Genomic DNA, 22363 nt, shown 5'->3' on the forward strand with positions numbered 1-22363 from the left:
AGCAGCGGAATGGCCTCCCCCGTGTCCAGGAGTTTGTCCTCCTCCTCCCAGTCCTGGCCAGGAGTCTCTGCTCTGCTCACCAGGGCCACAGCCTTCCCCATACTTTGGGCCTGCAAGGATCCAGTGTCCCTGGCGCTAGAGAGTAGTAGGCAGCCCTGGCTGGAAAATTGAGGAAAAATATATTAAAATTGATAGAAATCATCAATATTAACTGCTGAATTCACAAAAAAGAAATAAAACTGAATTCTACCAAGCTTACTTCTGATATGTTCATAACTTAGATTTATGCTATCTCTGATGTTTAGTAATTGTCCAAAGTTATTCTCCCAATTAAGCAAAAGTCCCATGTAGAAGTTTTTTAAACTTGAATTGCCATCGTGAATACTAGTTTTGAAGATTCTTGACTGCCTATTTGTGTCTGATACTCCCAAATCAAATATTACCCCCTGTAAAACTATGCTTTCAACAACAAAGGTCCTCTAATTGTATAGCTGGCATTATGCCATACATAATCCCTTAGCAACACAAACTTCTGGGAATCAGCACTGATGTGTTTTATATGGAAGGCTACTGTGGCACGAAGAATCAAGTACCATTTAAGAAATGAAGGATGCAGGACCTGACCCTCCAGTCATTGTGTGCAGGGAGGTCAGAGGGAATTCCATGGGAATTCTACATGCAAAAGGACTAGAGGATTGAGAACATAGGGGCTACTGCATCAAACACAAGGAACATCAGCTTATCCACCCCACCAGCATAGCAGAACAGAACAGCCTTATCAGAACTACATTCCAAACACTCTACAATAAAGGATGCACATGAGCTTTAGGGGAAAAAAAAAACCAAACTCATCCTGCTCATCTCTTCAGGGAGTGAAATTTTTTAAAAAGAAAATGATTACAAGCGCTTTTATTCCCTAAGAATTTTCTAGAGACAGATGGGACCAGATCATAACCACTAATGGCAAGGCATATAGGACAGGATTTACTGTGCTTGCCCCATGCATGAAGATGGTTAGGGTAAAGCACAAAGCCTCTTCCCCTTTCACGCTGTGCAGCAGCTGCATACAGTCCCTGTCCCTGCACTACCAGGCTCCCCGAAGCGGGTAGGGCCATGGTCCCCCAATACATCAGCCAGCAGAGTTGGCCGGGCACCTAGGGAGACTACGCTCTTTCCACTGAAGGGGTGTAGTAGCAGGCAGGCTCCCCAGATCCCTCAGGTGAGGATGTGTGTGTTGTAGAACAGCCCAAAGGAAAGAGTCTCCAAACCCAAAGGCTCTGCAGGGGCAGGGACAGCCTTGCTTGGGCCTATCCTGCTGCCGTTGTCTCCCTGCAGCACCTTTTCCATACTGCCTCTCCATGGGTAGGGGACAGAGTGGAACAGGAGTTAGTGCCACACCTACCAGTATTCACTCCAGCCAGAGTTGCCATAGATGCATCTGCCTGTTTCAGAGGGGATTACGCTGCAGTGAATGGCTTCTCCTTGGCCCTACCAAGCCAGAGAGCCAGCACCACCCACAACTGGCATTTGGGGGCATCCACAAATTGTATGCATGTGTGTGTGGTGGTGGTGGGGGAAAACACACCAGGGGGTTGGTTTTTTGCTCTCCCCCCTTTCAGGGCTTTCCCTCCCCATTTTACTTGTATTTGCCTCCCTTCATGCCTCACGGTGAAGGGTCTGAAATGGATGCAAAACCAATAAATTAGTGTTTGCGTAGCACTTTGAAGTTGTAAGGAGCTACATTATAGAACTACAGAGTATCATTACCATACTTTGTGGTCTCTAACGGCCATGCTCTTGACACTGAAGGGAGATCTTAAACTGAAACAACTTGGTTTTTGGCTAAGAATGGAGTGGTCTTGCACCACTCCTACTGTAAGCAATTCAAATCACCATTGCCTCTCCTCAGAGAATTTGTTATCAAGATATTGTGAATTGGCCTACAATATTCTAGTCTGGGCTCTAACATGCCTTCACATTGACACGCAACAGCAGCTTTTTATCCTGCAATGCACTTGTGAGAACGCGGATGTTCTACCATGCAATTTCTCATTTTAGAGTAATAAAAAAGGAACTTTTTCAGTCATCTTGTGCTGTTTGTCAGTCATGGAACACTTCACATTCTAGTTCCCCATAACAGTGGGGTAGTTTGTCTTCCTCTTCACTTTAGTCAGAATACATAGACACTCAGATCCAGGACATGCTAACGAAAGAGAGGCCATGTCAAATCTCAAAGGGCCTGATTATGCAGGGTTCTGATTGGGAGTGGTGGGTGGGCTCTACCTAGAAGTGTCCTGGTTAATAGTTATTGCTCTGACCCCATTTTATCTACTTTAGATGTCTCAGGGGGTTCAAGGAAGCATGTGGTCTTATATTCTTCACTTTGAAATGCACCATGGTGGGGAATTTGAAAGAGAGACAAACAAACAAACAAAAAAACTAAAAAACCAACACACAATCTTACACTCCCTGTTTCAATTAAATTACCTCTTTTAGGGGTTCCTCCAAACCCTTCTTGAAACCTCAAAGATCCCCCTTCATTTTCTTCCCTTGAGTTTCTTCCATCACATCAGTCCCACTTTTAGCAAAGAAGGACTAAATCAGCTCTCTTCAGAGCCCATCCACGCTGCTCCTGGAGACCTGACATGCTCCCCAAAATGAAAGTGACTCAGAACTTGGCTCTCCACGGGAGAATATGTTGTGATGCCACTAGAATGCCAGCCCAGCCTGTCCAAAGAACTTCTAAAATACGTCTTACTATGAAACAAAAATAACTCCTCTATTTTCCACCCAGAGTCACCTGTTTAGAACACAGAGCTTTGATTTGAGAACACAGAAGCAGGGTCCTCGGGAGGGCTATTGCAATGTGGTTTGTTGCTTCTTCTTAGAGAAGCAAAATGCTGGGAGCGGTCCGTTTTCTTTTGAAGCTTTATGGTGTTATGTACAATTTCAGCAATTGTTTGGCACAGCTACATGTTTGTTTTAGCAAATATATTAAAACTCTGAGGCCAAACTCTGTAGCTTCTAGTAATAGAAGCTAGGAGCTACAGAGTTCTAGACCAGGTTCTGATGTGCACTCTCTCTGAGGCCTTGGAGTGTGTCACCTCACCTCTCTCCCTTGATTTCACTATCTGTAAGATCAGAAGAGGAATACTTTTATACCTTCCTCACTAGGGTAATACTATTTGAATTACCATAGCTCCCAATTAGGATCAGAGCAGGGGTGCGACAACCAGGGGGCCCACTTTTCCCTTGCCTTAAGTGTGTGCAACTGGGGGGGAGTGGGGCAGAGGGAAGCGAGCAGGGCCTCAGGGGAACAGGGCGGTGATGAGTGCAGGTGGGGCCTTGGGGGAAGGGGCAGAGCAGGGTGCAGGGCCACAGTCCAGGCAGTGGTGGGCCCCCCTGCTTTTAGGGAGCTTCTTGATCAGAGCCCTATTGTACAAACACAGCTCCTGTCCCACAGTCGTTGTATCTTGTCTTTAAATTATTTTTAACAAGTGTAAGAAACAGAGAGGGAGCATGAATAGAACAGCAATAAGAACATGGAGTTATAGACTAGCTATTTGCCCAGCTCTATGGTTCCGCGTCATTTAAAATGTTTTGCAATAGGTAATACAGGTAGTGATGCCCATGGTTAAGGTTGCCTGACACTTCCCATTATAAGACCCTGTCTTCAGTTGCTTATAAATTTGGCCAAACTATTATTTGGGTTGAAGTTTTCCATGCTGGGTGACTGCCTCAGGATGATTTTTTTTAAAGAAATAGTTCATCCAAAGTCATTCAGCCATTTTCTTGACCTAGTTCTGAGAAAAATACATTGTTTAGCCCATGTTAAAATACTCTTACCATCATTTCACTGAGAGATTCTAGCCCTTCCATGCTTTGGAACAACGGCTTGAAATTTGGCAGGGAGAAGCCACCCTAATGTCAGGGATGTGCTTTTGCTATCCCTGTGCAAATCAGCCCAAATGTGGCCGAATTATGCTCAGGAGAGACTTGATAAAGTTTGGTAGCTGAAGATTCAGTCTGCACTGAACATGCTCCAGCCCAGGACTGCAGGGACTGAGAGACACTTTCCCCTGCAATTGCCAGGGGTCACTATGGTGCCAGACACAGGGACTGAGAGCAGGAAGACTGTCTCTCCCATGCCTCAAAGCTCCCCGTGCTGGTGCCCAAGCAGTGTGGAACAGGAGGAGGCAGCTGGAATACAGAAGGATGAGGTGGAGGACTGGGAGAAAGGGGGACATGGACTGGCGTCGGGGAGGGCGAGGGGGGACAATAGGGTCAGTAACCACTAGATACACTACCCTCTCGGAAGTATGAATAGAACCCAGGATTCCTGAGTCCCATCATTCATCTGCTGTCAGCAACTATCTGTGAAACCCACCAAGAAAAAAAGTAGCCTGTATCATCTCCCTCTAGCGGCTACCCACAATGAGGATGAGAACCTACTACTGTTATCAGTTACTCTGTTAATTCAAGTGGCAGAAGTTGATGGATCTAAAGGTGAAGCATATGAGAATCAATATGTTCCACACAACCTTTTTCCAGTTTTTTTTTTAAAAAGGCAAACACCGCAGGAAATTAGATCCAAACAACTACATTAGAAGAACATTCAGGTCACAACGTCAAGCGTTCAGAAAAGTAAGGAAATACCAGCATTAATGTTGCTTGTGCAATGTGGCTGTCGGGATGCCAAAATGATAGTGATCACAATGCTCAAGTTGAGAGGATTAGTAAAGGTTTGTAAAGTGATTTGAAAATGACAAGAGCTAAATATTTAATTGTTGACATTGTCCATAGAGGTCAAATACTAGTCAGTCCAGTAAATTTGGTCAGAAAATACATTTTCACAACAGACTTCTACTAGCTTTTCTGAGCATCTCAGCTGGGGTTGAGTCTTTTTTTTTTTTTTTTTTTTTTTAAAGCAAAAGGAGGAAGAAGAGAGGGTCACTCTCTTTTCCCACCTCTCTCAAGTATTAAAGAAAGAAGATACCAGATATGAAACCTGGTAGATTTCAGGTTGGGTTACCCACAAAAAGGAAGGATCTTCCGGCACGCATGGGAAGTTCTCATTAGAAGCCGCACATTTATGGCTGTGAATGAATTGTTCTCTGCTCTAATGGGAGCTGAAAAAGTATCATCTTGAATTCAGCTGGTAACAGGTTATGGATGCCAAGGCCCTGGCTCAGATCTTCAGCTCACGCACATTTCACTTGGTACAAGACCAGAAGGGGGCAAAAAGCTGCTGTAATTTACATCCAGCTTCCATGGCTCTAAAAGGCCATTCTAGGAGCTGGGGATTGCCAGGGTCTAGGAATGTCCCAGCCATGGCCCCTTGCCCCAAGCAGCACACCTTTCATCAGTGAATAGAGGGCAGCAGTGTAGGAGCCACTTGGAAGGCTCTATGCTACCCAGGGGATTCCCTTAGACAGGGAAAATCTCAGGTGGCTGGATCTGTTGGCTTTATAGGGCTTAACAAGGCTAAAGATTTAGTGATCTGGGTGTGAAGCCAGAGCACAGTTCTAAGCTATTAGTGCAGGACCTCTGGTTTAAAAAGGGACACCCAACTGAAGTCACATTTCTTTGAAAACCTCTCCCCTTCAATTGTTACAATTAACCCCTAAGAGGACTGTTACAAAAAACCAAAATATTTTTCAGGTTGTTTTGTACATTTGACTGCACTTTGTATGCAGCCATTTCCATGGTCTCCTCTGTCTGTGTGGGGTCATCCAGCAAAGGGAAAAACACCACAAAACTGGAAAATGTGATTGTATGACACAAGTCAGCAGGGAGACTGAGAGGACATGATCTACAACTAAATTTTGACTCATTAGATTTCAACTTGACTGTGTTCTCTTAGGTATCAGTAATTAGTGGCTGATGTTGGTATACAGACATCTCAGACATATTGAACATTATAAACACTGGGACTTTAAGTTAACTTGGATCAGTGAGCCCTGGACGCTCTCTCACATGGACGGATATTTTTCTAGTCAACTATTTCTACTGTACATGTGTCCCATTTGAGGACTCATGTTTTCTAAAAGATTGAATAGTTCAGCTTGCTCTATCACTGAGTGTCTAATCTGTGATACATTTCAGAGCACAAGCCCTTCGGTTTATCACTATCATTGCAGTCTGGTTTACGGCAAATCAGCTTTATTTATTTGGCAGACTCAGTTGCTACAGAGTAACTCTTGACACAGAACTCTCTACCACATAGCACCACACTACATTGGCTGATCTTTATAACACTTGTATTGACAATGAAATGACACATTATTATATCTATTTCTGTGACTTAACGGATTTCACAGCTTTCAGCTCATACTTCTGCCCTCTTAAGATTGTGCTGTCCGTTGCAAGTTAGTCACAAAGCCAAGCTCTTATTATGGAGTATAAAATGGACAAATCTGAACGATGCAAGGTTTTACTGACTTTTTAGCTATGCTTATATAACCAAGTAGAGTTTCACAGATGCTAGCAATTAGCAGATGACCTGCACAAGTTACGTTCTAGGCAAATAATTTGCCAGTGAAACAGGAAAGAAAGTAGAATCCTGCTTCATCACTCAAAAAAGAGTGAGCTACTGAAACAAAAGCAACAGATATAAAAATTAAGTTAAAGATTCTCTCTATGATTCACTTTTTCTCTTCTTGATACAATTCAGCATAACATAACCAAAAAGCTGAATGGGCCCTTGTTCACAGCATTTGGAATTCGAAACAGAGACACAGTTAACTCTGCAGGCTTAATTCCCAAATGGTTCCCTTGAATATGCTGCTCTGTTTACTTCTAAACAATTTTTACATTAAAAAAGATTTGAGTTTTTTTAAAATGCAAGTTTTAAACTCTGATTCTGTGGATGACTTTTAAAAACATTTAAAAAAATAGAGCATGACAGATTAACCAAAATAAGATCAATAAAGTGGACTGAGAGGCTATCCCCCACTCCCCCAATAACCCCTGTTGTTCACTGATTTGTAATAGTTGAGCAGTGGGAGGCGATAGCCTTATGTTGAGAAGCAGTAGTGTAATTTAGTGAATAATGCACTAGCCTGTGAGTCTAGAGATCTAGGTTGCATTCCCAGCTTTGTCACAAAACCTGCTGTGTTACCTTAGGAAAAATCACCTCACCTCTCTGTGCTTCTGTATTCCCCCCCTTCCCCCCCAAAAAAAATCTCATTGGAAGTCTTCTCTATTTAGGAGTCTAAACTATTTGGAAGTAGGAATTGTCTTTCTAGGAGTCTGTACAGTGTCTACCATCAGTCCAGTTCCTAGTGGCCATCTTTCCACATGGCAGCTGGGTCCCTTATTGGCAGTCTCAGCAAACAGAGGCCAAAGACTGAATGGGCACATAAGTGTTACTCCCCTCTCAAGAGTAGAAGTGCTCCCCTCCAGGTCAAGGTTGAAGTATATTAGTGGAGAAGGCTGCTCTGCTACTCCTACGTTGTACCTATACTGCTGTTAGAGTACTTTGCACTCTAGGGTGATCCTAATCTCACACCTTTAATCACCATTAAGTTCATCACAAATATTTGAAAGGAGAGACCCCCAACCCTTCCAGAAAGCATAAGTAGAGTTGCCTGTGCAACAAGGCATTTGCAGGCAGAAGAAAAAAATGCTAAGAAAGGCACCTAGGTCTAGTATGCAATTGGCTATTTATTTAGCCTCTTTTCTTTTCCACTGTACAGAGAATACCCTGTACTTTCTCTATGGCTAGATGTATGTTAAAGTTGGCACTAAACAAAAATAAAAAGATGTAACGAGTGTGTGGGGGGTGGGCAGTCTTCAAAGGACACACGCTCTAAGGGGAGGAGGATAGTGTATACACGCTATGGAAAGATTCAAGAAGGCAAGTATTGTATAAACAGCTTAAATAAACCAAAGGAATCTTTGTTTTTATATCAGGAGGGTAAATTAACTACAAAATTAGGAGTTTTAAATCCAAATTTTAGTTATCTGTAATTAGAACCAAATGCTGAAATACATCCTAGGCAGGCACCATAACTTGACACAGTGTTAATAATCCACTTTACAAAACAGGCAGGTTAAGCTATTTGATGTGTTTCCAATTTATCTTCTACTAGGGCTGGGCAAACTTTTTACTCTCAACTTCATTACTCTCTCAGATTTGGTTTAACCTGCTCCCACAGTATCAACCTCCTCTCTTACCAGATACAATCTGGCACCCTCCAAGTGAGTGGCAGGCAGCCTTCAGTGGGAGTTGGATTGGGCCCTGAGAGCGCATCTCTTTCAGGCCTTTGTGTGTCATTCCGTTATAGCCACAGGCCTTTAGTCTCCTCATCTTGCAAAACCCTCATGTCGAATGCTCTATAGCATCCTTTAAGGTTCAAATCTTAAGACTCAACAGCAGTTGGTTTTTATTCTCCTAGCTTTAAATGCTGCTGAGACCATCTCTATTATTTAATTATCCAACCGCTAACACTGGAATACTGTGGTCCAGACACTGATTTCATTATATGTTTTCTTGGGAAAAAGTATCTAGATGTAGAAAACATGCAAGAACTACTCAGCACTTTCCTAATAATTCCACACAGAAAAAAAATATATATTTATTGCTGTTTTCTTGTAATAGTTCTGCAGATTTCACATGCTGTATTTATCATGCTGCACGCTAGTGGCCAAACCGTATCTCATGTTCAGCCTTAATCTATAGTGTCAATGTTACAGCTCAGAGCATCAAACTGATATTGCAAGAGGAATGGCCGCTGGAAAAAAAAATCCATCAATATTTCATTGTTTTTGTTCAACAACATGTGCAGTACAAAGCAGCATTCTAGACAACTTCATTAAAATTCAATTTTTTATAATGCATTTCCCTGGGCTATTTGGTAACTGGTGCAAGTTAGTGACTTGCATGGTTGATTAACTGACAAATGATTCATGCTCATTTTTGAAAGAAGAAACATCATATAGAAGAGGGTGAACACTTTGCTATGAGCTTGATGCAATACAATGTATATTTTCAAGACTTATTATTTAAAGCCAATTCTAGTATTTTCCCTTTATTATTGCCAAGTATAAAAGCTACCCTGGCCAAAATAGGTGACTTGTTTGCAACGTATAACAGCAATGCTTATTTGAAATTTCTCTCAAATGCACAGAGACTTACTGAGCAGTTGTGAACCAAGACACAATCACACTCCCCCTTTACAATACATATTACACCAGATCCAGTGCTTAAAAAATTAAAATTACACCACATGCAGGAATGAAGTCATGAAGTAGAAAGTGTCTAAATTAGTCCTGAGGTGTCAAGTTATCAAGAAGAATAAGAGAAATCAGTAGGGAGAACACCCACTTTTACTCAGAATGGAAGTTGTACACCATTTCACAGCAGCTCACTGGTAGGCTTTGGATATGTGTGTTACCCATTTCACAAGCTCTTTAGACAGGTTTTCAAACCCCCCTCCCCCTTTTCTTTTTTTGGTCAATATCTTCTCTTTGTTTCCAAACAGTAAGTCCAAGGTCCAGATATGCAAGTTAGTCAAGACTGAAGTGAATTTTTAGTTGCAAAGCAATGGCACCACTATGATATATTTGGAGATAGTGTATGCTCCTCTAAGGAAGAGCTCTGTTCCTTGGGGAGACTTATGGATTATTGTTTCTGGGCTGCTACTATACCACCAGCCAAAAGGTACAGTCTTTTCTGCTTCCAAGAAAGCATGGCAATTTTTACAAGCAGAGTAACAACGTGGTAGCTTAAGAACTTCAGTGAGATATTGGCAAGGGACAATAAAGGAGAGATGTTGCAGTCTTAGGGTCTCCTTCACAAAGAGGCTAGGATAGCACCCACCTGTCATTGGCCCCTCTGGTATCTTACATCTGGGGTCTTATTTTGTCTTACGTGAGGCTGTGGGGAAGGGAAGAGCACACATCTGCCACAGGTAAAGGCTTGCTTCCAATACAGTTCAGATTTTCTTTGGGTCTCCACTAAGCACAGAAGCAATTGTGTAAGTAAGAGGGCTAGAGTCCAGATGCAGTGATGGGACCCTGGTGTGCGTACCTCAGGGGTGAAAAAGGGAGAATAGTCCCTTGGAGTTTTATTCCCACAGGAGACATAAGGCGATCTGCTGCCATTCAATGAGTGGTGTGTTACTGTAGAAAGTTACAAGTTATATTTCAGTAGAGGACACTGAAGTTGTTAAAGAAATATTGGAGTGCAACAAGATAACTTAAGTGCTTGTAATTCCCATTTCAAGGCAGATGGGATGGTAAATATTGAACAAAAAGCTGTATCCAGAGCATTACGAAAAGATTTGCAACACAAAAAAAACAAACAACAAAAATCTGCAGAATTGTTGCTTCTTGCCACCTTTAGTTTCAAATTAGCTATACAGATTGTGCGCATCTGAAAAGGAATAACTGAGGTATGACAATTTATTATGGTAGTGGCTAGTTGCCAACTGAATCCAAGAGTGAGGCCATCCTGTGCTAGACATTGTATGAAACATAGAATAGAGACCGCAGTCCCTGCCCCAGAGAGCTTCCAGTCTGAAGAGAAGACAGCCAAACCGGTTTCTTTAATGAGTGTCACATAATATTCCTAGTACATTTGTTTTCAGTGATTGTGGAAGAGAGACTGGGCAACATAGTGATTTAAGTGGTAACTCAAGGGCCTATGCAAGTGACAGACACACATTAAGGGCCAACATCCCAATCGACTCCGTGGGAAGAAGATAACATGGAGCAGAAAAGCAGCAGAAGAGAGAAGTGGGGAAGAGACAAAAGCGTGGTTTACATCTAAAATGTAGGCTGATCTGTCCACGTGCTGAGGCATGTGAAAAACTCACACCCCTGAGATGTAGTTAAGCTAACCTAAGCTCCAGTATAGGCACTGCTAGGTTGATGGAATAATTCTCCTGTCAACCTAGCTACTGCCTCTCGAGGGGGTACAGCGACAGACCAACCCCTTCTTGCTGTAGCAAGTGTCTACACTACAGGACTATAGCAGCGTAGCTGCAACAGTGCTACTGGAACGCTTGTAGTGTAGATATACCCAAAGTTCTGGCAGGATAAAAAACAGCAGCAGCTGGAGGCAGAAAGAATGGAAGAAGAATAACCACAGAGACTGTCAAAAATAGCCAACCATCCTACCAGGGTACTATGCTACCATCCTACCATGCTTCTGCTAGAGGGTTTTCTGTAAAAAAAATTTTTTTCCTGTGTAGCTTTCCTCTGACCCTCTCAGTCTTTCTGTCCCTGCTCTCTCTTCTCATGTGTTCCCACTGGCCAGACAGGTGGGACCACATAAGAACAGCCATGTTTCTCCCACTTTTCATACTCTTTCCCCATGTGTGTTAAGAGCACAGAGAATCCGTTTGTGTTCTTTCTACTATAAGCCATGGTATATGCTATGCTTAACAAGGCTGTAGGCTGGGGCAGGCCTGCAGGCTGTCGTTTGCCTCAGCTCAGTAATAGCCTTCCATTTCTAGAGGAAATGAATTAAAACAAAAAAAAACAAAAAAAAAAAACCACCACCTATCTAGGCAACACCTGAAAGGAGTTTGATGGTCACTTTGGCTCCCTGGTGAATGTCTTCTCTCCAAAACCTTCAGACTCTGTGGAGGAGAGGTTTGGAAAGGGGGGTGGGGGCAGGAGGTCAGGAGAGAGGCACCTTGGCAGAGCATCATGGGAGAATCTTGTACATCACTCCTGTATGCCTGGCTCTAGCCAGATGTATTCCTCCTTCTCAAGCAACGTTTAAAAATAAAAAAAGTGATAACAAGAAGTTCCATGTTTTGGAATTCTGAACAAGTGTGTCTCACCTAAAGTCACAGGGCCAAATTCTGCTCCAATCTTGGCTCAACTGGTTGTACACAAACAAATGGGTTGCAGAAACAAAAGGCAAAAAACGCTTCAGATTCTGAAGTGAATGTAAACTGATTTAGTGATTTCTGCTTGAGCCTACAAAAACAAATAAAGCAAGCAAGCAAGCAAGCCTGAAACAATAGCTCTGAGAGATGTGAACTGCTCCATTCATCTCCATGGGGTGTTAACTCTGAAGCCTAATTATACAATTTAAAATATCAGCATATACCATTTAACTGCTGATCAAAGCACTTCATAAGATGGGCATCCCTCTTTTTTTCTTACAATCTGCACAATCTATAGAGGCAGCATCTTAGGTTGGTGTCACAAGCTGAAGGAGCTTAATTTGTCCTGGCCTGACCCCATTCCTCCAGTTTGATCTGGCTGCATTGGCTTTACAGGGGCAGAAACAGTCATTCTGATGTTAGCTGGGACACCTCTGCTTAGGGCCAGGCACAATTATGGCGTTTAAGGAAGGGCAGCACTTGGCCCCATATCTTACTAGTGGAATGGACAATCCAACCACCATTCTCCATCCAGCCGCCCCTCCAAAAATACCCCATCAACAGAAGTCCAGAAGGTAGAGCACAAGGAAAGGAAAATCAGAAAAGGGTGGTAATTAGAGGGCGCCCAGTCTATGGAGACGGCTGGGAAGAGCGGGAGCTGCTTCAGAATGCAGGGAGCTTATCCAAGGGTTAGACAGACAGGTCTGGAAAACAGAAATAGGCAAGAATTCAGCTTCAGTGTCATCGCACAAACACAGGCGCGGTTTCTCTCGCTCGCTCCCTTCACAAGGAAGTCCCTGACTCGGAGCCCGGCCAGCCCAGCCCGCTGCTCCGCCAGACACGGCTCGGCGGCGTGGTGCTGGGACCTTTCCCCCAACTCGCAAACTTTGGACGAGCAGCCCAGCTCAAGCGCTTCCTGGAAGGCTGCGCCTCCGGGCCCCACCAGCAGGCTGCCCGCCCTGGCCGGCCCGGGAGCTAGGAGCGCTCCGGGTCCCCGGTGCCGGCGGGCGGGCGGCAGCTCCCGGCCCGGGGAATGGAGCCGGGACAAGCGGCGCGAGGCTCTGCCCCACCACGCCCGCCCGTTCGGTGGCGACCAGCGCTGGGGCGGCGGGTGATTGACAGCGATCATTAGCGCGGCTCTGAGCACCACCAAGCCCCGCACCCAGCCGGAGCTTCCCCTGCTCCCCAGGGCCGCTTCAGACAAGCCCCAGAGCCCTCCGCTGCCTCTGGCAGCCCGGCAGCGCCGCGCTCCAGCCGCTGCTATGTATTTACTGCCCGGGAGGCGCCCCGCCCCACCCAGTGACAACACTCCCCCTCCCCCACACGCTGGGGTCAGCCCCAGGAGAGGGGACCCCCTTTCCCTTACCGCACTCCGCCTGGGTCCCGCCGGGCTCCCTATGCCCCGGGCGCGGGAGGCAGCGCTCGTCGCTTAGCCAGCCGCTGTAGCGACCGGAGCATGTTGGGATGGGAAACTATGTATAGAGCCCGTGAGCGGCTGAGCGGTGGCAGGAACAACTCCCGGAGCAGCCAGAGCAGAATCTGCCCAATGAGCCCTCTTTGCTTGTGCACATGTCCCGACTCCGGAGCTGGTCCGAATGAGCATGTGCGACGTGTCTGCACATGCCCATTAGCCCAGTGACGATCCGGCGGGGCCGATGCCCATCTCCTGCCCTTGGCACTGAGCGGCTCCTTGCAAGCTCCACTTCCCGGGAAGCCCAGCCCCGTTGTTGCAAGGGCAGGAGCTGGGGACCAGCGCTAAAGGAGCGAGCAATAGCGTTCGAGCTTCAGCGCCGCTGGAGAAATGTTATTGTCTTCAAACTGCTGCCCCTTATCTTTCTAAACGGGAAGAGTTCTATGATTTGGATTATAAACAGCGTGAGCTGTATGTCCTTCCTTCCAGTCTTTAGTATCATCAGCAAGGGACGCTAGTTTTCTGTGATTAAAAACAAACTTCTCTCACCAAAACCCCATAAAAATCCACATTTCCCCACAATTAAAATGAAATGCTGAACTTAAGTTTGCCTAACCACACTTTCTAGAGGTATCAGTTGAACACACAATGTTTTATTGATATATTTATTTTTTTTAAACTGGCCGTTTGTAGGGGCTGGTAATTACCCAATCTCTCTCCTCTAGGCTCTAACAGGCTGGTGGTGTCAAGGAGCTGACACCCAGTTAAACACAAGCAACTCTCTCTCAATGGAGGTAAGGGGTATCCAGGTGACTCTCAGCCCCGGGGGCCACCCATGCACCATCACAAGATATCCCCCATTGATAATAAATAGATGCAGTTCACTCTTCCTGCCCGTCACTCTTAATCTGCTTGCAGATGAGTGGCTGGTCTCATTCCAAAGGCTGTCTACAAACTGGACAAAGAAGAAATCAGATGAAAGGGGGTGCCCTTGCTATAGACCAAGGGAAAAAGTGGGTAGTTAATTTTTGGAAGAGTATCCATCTTCAGTCGATACATTATACCTTTCTGGGAAGAAGGGTAAACATCCTTTCCATAAAATGACAAAAAGCAGGGGAATGTAGTAGGAGGAGAGCCTAAGGGCAGGTCTTCACTATGGGGGGGGGTCCATTTAAGATACGCAAATTCAGCTACGCGAATAGCGTAGCTGAATTCGACCTATCGGAGCCGACTTACCCTGCTGTGAGGACGGCGGCAAAATCAACCTCTGCGGCTTCCCGTCGACGGCGCTTACTCCCACCTCCGCTGGTGAAGTAAGAGCGTCAATTCGGGGATCGATTGTCGCGTCCCGACAAGATGCGATAATTTGATCCCTGAGAGATCGATTTCTACCCGCCGATTCAGGCGGGTAGTGTAGACCTAGCCTAAGACATAAGACATGGGTGGTTCACTTGAGGTCTGCCGTGCCAGCTGTCTGCGCAGGACTGGGGCATCACACAGGGGGAAAACACACACACACCACACACACAACCTATCAACATTAACCACACCCCTCAGAGGAGTTCTCTTATAGAGCCTGTATGAACGCAGGTGGTTGGGCACCTGCTGAAGGCTGTACTGCACCTGCACCTCTTGTGCCCTGCAATGGATCAGGGACAGAAGTTTGAAGGAAATGCTATACATGTAATGCCTATATCTGAGTGTGCACTCATATAGACCGGGGATGCAAATGGAGGGTAGGCATTTTCTAAATTATCTTATTAAATAAAGGTGACATAGAGATGCCAATATAAAAGTGAACTTTCTTCCCATCACATGATCTGGCCAGTGTTCAAAAGTGATTACTCTTGTCCTATGACAGGGGTCAGCAGCCACAAACTCCAGGGGTTATTTTAAAATTCCATAGAATTTACAGCCACACATTGTATAATTAAGGCATTTTCTGAGGTAATTAAATATATGGCTGCAGATTTTTATATATCAGAAGTTAAGAGGGATAGCAGGCCCATTTTGAGACAACCTACGTCATCTTATATCTTCTTTGTTTATAAAGTGTCCTTTCATGGGTAAATAGGGGATTTGGGTAGCGATACGGGGAGAAAAGTTTGGGAAAAACTGGTATATCTTAGAAGTAATTAGAGAGTGGGCGAGCAGATAAAAAAAGAATTAAAAAGCTTATAAGCTGAAAAGTAGCGTTCAGCACACTTTTCCAGCAACACTCATGACTCCACCCGAGTAACACCATGCATGGGAGTCAAATAGAGCATGAGATTCAAGAGGAGAAAGCCAGCTATAACCAGGTCACAAGAACAAGCCAACTTATTTCCTGCCATCATAAATGCATAGGAATTGCCAGACTGGATCAGACCAGTTGTCTCCAGGAGCGGCCCGCACCAGGTACTTCAGAGGCAGGTACAAAAAACTTCCCAGTAAGTGGTTACAGGGTAGCCGGCTCCCAGAGAAAGTTTATTCCTAACCCCCAATTGTTAGAGGGGGGGTTATGGCCTGAAGCATGAGGGCTTATATCCCTTCCAAATCTCTGTTATTTTTTAAGATTTCCCCCCCTCAAACTCAGGAAGTACTTCTTATCCAGACAAAGGGATGATCATTTGTGAATCCTGAGGGTTCTTGGCCTCAGTGCTATTATGTGGCAATTAGTTCCACTGGCTAAGTGAAAGTGCTACATGCTATCTCAGCCAGTTTAGCATCGCCCTGACCTTCCAGGTAGAATAATGGCATATCTGGATCCAGGTTGAAAGATAGTTCCAGCCCTCCAGACAGAACTGTCTTTCAACCCCAGTCCAGATATTCTATTTGTGTCCACATTGCTCCTGAAACAGCTATTTTCCTTGCCTGCCTCTGATAGCTTTGAGACCAGGCAGCAGGGGAGAGTAGTGCAGCTCTAGAGACATGATGCTGCAGGCAGAGAGGCAGGCAGCAGAAAACAAACATAATTAAACAGTGGGAAGGAGATATGTGGGGAGGTCAATTACCTCTCTCCACATGAGGCCTCTGAGCAGGATTTGTTGTCTTACCTCAATTAACTTGTTCATATAGAAATTGCTTTGACAGGCAAGCAACAGATTCTTCTTCCTTTAACCTTGGCTTCATCCCATTTTCTAGAAAGAAAACTTCTGTTAATGTCCCATAGCCCAGTGCTGAGCACCGGAATGAAACAGTGCTCCAAATAAAAGTGCTGGTAACGTAGTAGCTTAGCAGGGGTTACCCTGTGCATTGCTTTTTAGTTGCTGTGGGTAGAAGGGTGAAAGGGACTCTCCACTGTGCACTACTGTCCACCTGAGCCCAATATAGAGCTGGCTGTATTTCAAAGAAGTCCTATTGAGGGCACAGGAACAAACCATACTGATGTGCAGAAAGAATAGCAAATATGGCAGGCGACCAGCTTGACTTAACAGTGAAATCTTCGGTGAGCTTAAACACCAAAAGGAAGCTTACAAGAAGTGGAAACTCAGACAGATGACTAGGGAGGAGTATAAAAGTATTGCTCGATCATGCAGGGGTGTAATTAGGAAGGCCAAAGCACAATTGGAGTTGCAGCTAGCAAGGGATGTGAAGGGTAACAAGAAGGGTTTCTACAACAAGAAGGTCAGGGAAAGTGTGGGACCCTTACTAAATGAGGGAGGCAATCTAGTGACAGATGAGAACATAAGAATGGCCATACTGGGTCAGACCAAAGATCCATCCAGCCCAGTATCCTGTCTGCCGACTGGCCAATGCCAGGTGCCCCAGAGGTAGTGAACCTAACAGGTAATGATCAAGTGATCTCTCTCCATCCATCTCCACCCTCTGACAAACAGAGGTTAGGGACACCATTCCTTACCCATCCTGGCTAATAGCCATTAATGGACTTAACCTCCATGAATTTATCTAGTTCTCTTTTAAACCCTGTTATAGTCCTAGCCTTCACAGCCTCCTCAGGCAAGATGATGTGGAAAAAGCTGAAGAACGCCATACTTTTTTTGCCTCAGTCTTCACAGACAAGGCCAGCTCCCAGACTGCTGCACTGGGCATCACAGTATGGGTGGGAGGAGAACAGCCCTCAATGGTGAAAGAACTGGTTAAGGACTATTTAGAAAAGCTGGACATGCACAAGTCCATGGAGCCGGATCTAGTGCATCCAAGGGTGCTGAGGGAGTTGGCTGATGTGATTGCAGAGCCATTGGCCATTATCTTTGAAAACTCATGGCCATCGGAGGAGGTCCCGGATGATTAGAAAAAGGTAAACATAGTGCTCATCTTTAAAAAAGGGAAAAAGGAGAATCCAGGGAACTACAGTCTCTGGAAAAATCATGGAGCAGGTCCTCAAGGAATCCATTTTGAAGTACTTGGAGGAGAGGAAGGTGATCAGGAACAGTCAACATGGATTCACCAGGGCAAGTCACGCCTGACCAACCTGATTACCTTCTATGATGAGATAACTGGCTCTGTGGATACAGGGAAAGCAGTGGACAGGATATATCTTGACTTTAGCAAAGCTTTTGATACGGTCTCCCACAATATTCTTGCCAGCAAGTTAAAAAAGTATGGATTGGATGAATGGACAATAAGGTGGATAGAAAGCTGGCTAGATTGTCGGGCTCAATGGGTAGTAATCAATGGCTCAATGTCTAGTTTACAGCCGGTATCAAGTGGAGTGCCCCAGGGGTCTGTCCTGGGGCTGGTTTTGTTCAGCATCTTCATTAATGTTCTGGGTGATGGGATGGATTGCACCCTCAGCAAGTTTGCAGATGACACTAAGCTGGGGGGAGAGGTAGATAGGTTGGAGGGTAGGGATAGGGTCCAGAGTGACCTAGACAAATTGGAGAATTGGGCTAAAAGAAATCTGATGAGGTTCAACAAGGACAAGTGCAGAGTTCTGCACTTTGGATAGAAGAATCCCATGCACTGCTACAGGCTGGGGACCAACTGGCTAAACTGTAATTCTGAAGAAAAGGACCTGGGGATTACAGTGGATGAGAAGCTGGATATGAGTCAACAGTGTGCCCTTGTTGCCAAGAAGGCTAACAAACAGCATATTAGGCTGCATTAGTAGGAGCATTGCCAGCAGATTGAGGGAAGTGATTATTCCCCTCTATTCAGCACTGGAGAGGCCACATCTGGAGTATTGCATCCAGTTTTGGGGCCCCCCCACTACAGAAAGGATGTGGACAAATTGGAGAGAGTCCAGTGGAGGGCAACAAAAATGATTAGGGGGCTGGGGCATATGACTTATGAGGAGGGGCTGCGGGAACTGGGTTTATTTAGTCTGCAGAAGAGAAGACTCTATGTTTGTGTGTGTGTGTGTGGGGGGGGGGTTGATAGCAGCCTTCAATTACCTGAAGGGGGGTTCCAAAGAGGATGGAGCTTGGCTTTTCTCAGTGGTGGCAAACGAGCGAACAAGGAGCAATGGTCTCAAGCTGCACTGGGGGAGGACTAGGTTGGATATTAGGAAAAACTATTTCACCAGGAGGGTGGGGAAGCACTGGAATGGGTTACCTAGGGAAGTAGTGGAATTTTCATCCTTAGTGGTTTTTAAGGCCTGGCTTGACAAAGCCCTAGCTGGGATGATTTAGTTGGTGTTGGTCCTGCTTTGAGCCGGGGGTTGGACTAGATGACCTCCTGAGGTCTCTTCCAACCCTAATCTTCTATGATTGTTCCCACAAACCTTTGCTCCTAGATTGATTTTCCATTTATGCACATTCCATGTATAACAAGCCATATTCTTCCTTGCTTCTAACTGACCTGTCTCATTTGCTCCCTGGCCATCTCAGCAACTGCAAATGATATTATGTGAGGCTGTCACAGGTCCACTCACCGCTGGTGATACCTCCTCCCGGCTGCTCTGCAGGTTAGCTCCTTCCAGGTACTGTGCCTTTCTCTGGCAGTCTCTCTACCCATCATCCTCTCTCACCCTGCAGCCCCCCTTTCTCCAGGAGCTAAAGCTTCCTCTTCATGACTTAACCCTCTGGCCAGGTCACTATGGTCCGGTCCTCCCCTTTCAGGCTATCAAAGTCTTTCAGAGCAAACTGCTCTCCACTGCCTGGTCTGTGCTGCTTCCCCAGTGGCTATTTGGGAACCGCCCCCCTGGGTTTATCAGCTCAAACTCCCTCCTCCCAAGAAGTAATTGTAGATATAGACTAATTCCCTGTGGTCCCCTTTCTCCTCTCAGCTCCTGGGCTTCATACAGGCCACTCCTGTTCCTGACCAACTGAGCCTCCTCTCTAATTAATCCCTACTCCCTGGGTTCTCCTCCAGGTGCAGCCTGGGCAGTTAATTGTCCCAACTAGCCACCTAAACCCCTTTAGGCCTTGCGTGGAGTGGACATCTCATCACAAAGGAATAGGCATGGCTATTATACAGGGAAATCAGAAATCTGAATACATTCTAGATTCCTCAGGGCTACATATGCCCAAAAGTTCACAGCACTTTAAGGCCAAAGATTGTGTATTCTGTTGGCTGAACAAACCAGTTATGTCTTACTCTCATGCGTTCACCAAGAGATTAGTAGTTACCCCAAGACAGCACTGAGGGTTGCACTATCATGTGGCATGCTGCATTCCTACCAAACCAAAGCAGTATCACCTCACTGAGTAGCATGCTATTGCTATATAATATTGCGAAAGCCCTCAAACATGTTTATAAGCCATTTCTATGCTGTTGTCTCATTACACACATAGTGCCCTGCAATGTTTAAAGAGAGAAAAGTCTATTTTCCCCATTTATAGTTGGATTTGTTCACACATGAAGAATATTATCCATATTACAAAGCTCACAAGTGGAAAAAGCAGATATGTGTTTACAGCCACTCTGGGTTCACAGGCACAAGGACCTCTAAAGAGGGTCACAAATCCACAGGAGGCTCCTGAGCACCAGATTTTGCATTTGGGTCACTGAGTTAGCTAAAAGCAGTTTAAAACTGATGTAGGTAAATTGTTCCCTATGGACTGTCCATGGGAGGGAACTCATGAGATGTTTATTCCACAATGTGTATGGAGTAAATTACATCAAGATCCTTTTCTTCAGATCAACGCATTTGAGACTCTGGTGAAAATCTTGTTCCCAGCACCCAGCCTGAGTACTTGAACTGGAGGAAATGTGAATCTCCACAGGGAGAAGGAATGGGGAAGAATTCTTCCTCTTATGCAGCTCTGCAGCCACTATCCCAGTTTCACAAGGCTCGAGTAGCCGACACAGACATCCCTTGTGCACTTCCCTGCATGGTCAGTGTCTGGTCAATCCAAAGAGCAGCAAATTTCATTGGCCTGTCCCCATTTCACCGTATGCCCACCCCTCAGACACACTGCGTGTACCTATGAAGATAGCCTCACCCACAAAGCTGGGCTCTATAGTGTGCCTGCTCTAAGTGGGCTTCACAAATCCTCCCCCTACCGTCAGCAGATCTGCACTGATTCTGATGCATGCAGTGCCCTCCATACCTATGAAAGGGGGGCAGGAAAGGAGGCTACCTGAATAATGGGTGTAAGACTAAGAGCGTCTCTGTTTAGTCACATGATGTGACAGATTATGTTTGTCCATGTCTATATCAAACTACAAACTCCATTTTGTTTTGTGAATGCCCTTTGAGTGTACACTGCTCTGTGCCTTCAATGTTGCCTTTTTACCTCCATCTTACACTAGGATTCCAAGAGGAGTTAGCAGATGACTAACGATGCAGAGCAATTAAGCGTCATTAACCCCTGGAGGGTCTCCCATTCAAATTAAGGCACCCTAGGACAATAAGCTAGCTGCTGCCCAAAGGAACCAGCTCTCCCAGATAGACTTGTAATCAAGCAATGGAGCAGCTAATGAGGGATTTGAAGCCACTGAGGAGAGTTATCTGGAGTGGTGTTGGGGGGACTGAAAATGTATAAAAAGAAAGCTCTCTCCCTGGCTGTTTTGAGAGGAGACTAGAACTGCAAGGCAAGGCGAAAGGCAGTAGTGGGTCCTAGAATTTTGAATGTACTGACCAAAACCCCAAGGGCTCTAGAAGTAGTGAAGACACTAGAGGGCTTTGTGTGCAGGTGTTTGTTATTTTACCATAGATCAATATATCTCCTGTGCTTTGTCTAATGTGATTGGTTTAGAAATTCCTGTGCAGAATCTACATGTTCCTTGCTTTCACTGTCACATAGTCCCAAAGGGGGAAACAGTAACCCAGAGGGTCCACAGCTTTGGTGGGAAGGCTTGGAAGAGCTGGCTCTAGTTTTGGAGTGTGGATAGATGGACTGTGGAGTCCTTATCTCTCAGAAAGGAGTACTAGTCAGAATATCTGCATCCCCAGAAGGTATCTAGAGGCCCAGAGCCAGAAACTGTTCATAGACTCTATCCAGCCCCAACCTGCCTAAGAGCACATGGGTCTAGTGACTGAATCCAAGTACAGCAACCTGGTGAGTGTCCACCATGGGGAGCGCCTCCAGGATTGTAACACCAGGCACAAATGTGGAGGATGCCTAGCTGTCTCAAAGCATATATTTAGGGTGTCAGGATCCCAGTGAGTTACTGAGCACTGCTCAGATTCCTACACAACTCTATGTGTTGATGATACGTGTGTGGCTATCTGGTGATCAAAAATTACTCTGGCCTGGGCGTTGCTATCTTAAATTCTGGACCAATATCAAAAGCAGTGATAATGTGAGAGACCAGTGACAGCTGTGAAGTCTGATATTGTAAAGATCACCACATCTGAAAACAATTTCTTTAGTGGTGAAATTCCCCCCTAGGTAGAGAACCAGCACACTGCTTATGCACCACATACGTCCCTCTTAAAGTCTCCCTCCCCTCCCCTCCGCTCCCCTGTCCTTAAACCCAGTATTTTCTCCATTTAATTTCAATATGCCTCTGTGGCTCCTCTTAAATGTGGAAACAGGAACTGCTTAGTCAGCAGCGTCATGAGACTCAGATTGCCTCTCAGGCAACCACAGCAAAGGGACAAATAGAATCTTAAGCTTTGGGGGAATGCTGAGAATGTTTATGATACTAATATTCAAAAACAACATGTCGCAATGTGTTCAGATTATCAAGTGACACCTGTCTTTTAATATCTAATGTTTAATAGCTCATGACCTGACAGAGCCAGAACCACTTTGGCAGGACCTGGACAAATGCTTTC

The 22363-nt window shown here is 45.3% G+C and overlaps 1 protein-coding gene across 2 annotated transcripts in view; it reads right to left on the bottom strand.

Annotated features, from left to right (window-relative positions):
• WIPF1 (WAS/WASL interacting protein family member 1) overlaps window positions 1–13423 on the bottom strand; it is a 72104-nt gene extending 58681 nt beyond the window's left edge. For both annotated transcript variants that reach the window (XM_034785572.1, XM_034785574.1), the window contains exon 1: window positions 13210–13423. The gene's annotated coding sequence lies outside the window, so the exon portion shown is untranslated. The remainder of the gene's footprint in view (window positions 1–13209) is intronic.
• Between the last annotated feature and the right edge of the window lie 8940 nt (window positions 13424–22363).

Source organism: Trachemys scripta, chromosome 11 (genome assembly GCF_013100865.1).
Source record: "Trachemys scripta elegans isolate TJP31775 chromosome 11, CAS_Tse_1.0, whole genome shotgun sequence".
NCBI classification, from domain to species: Eukaryota; Metazoa; Chordata; order Testudines; family Emydidae; genus Trachemys; species Trachemys scripta.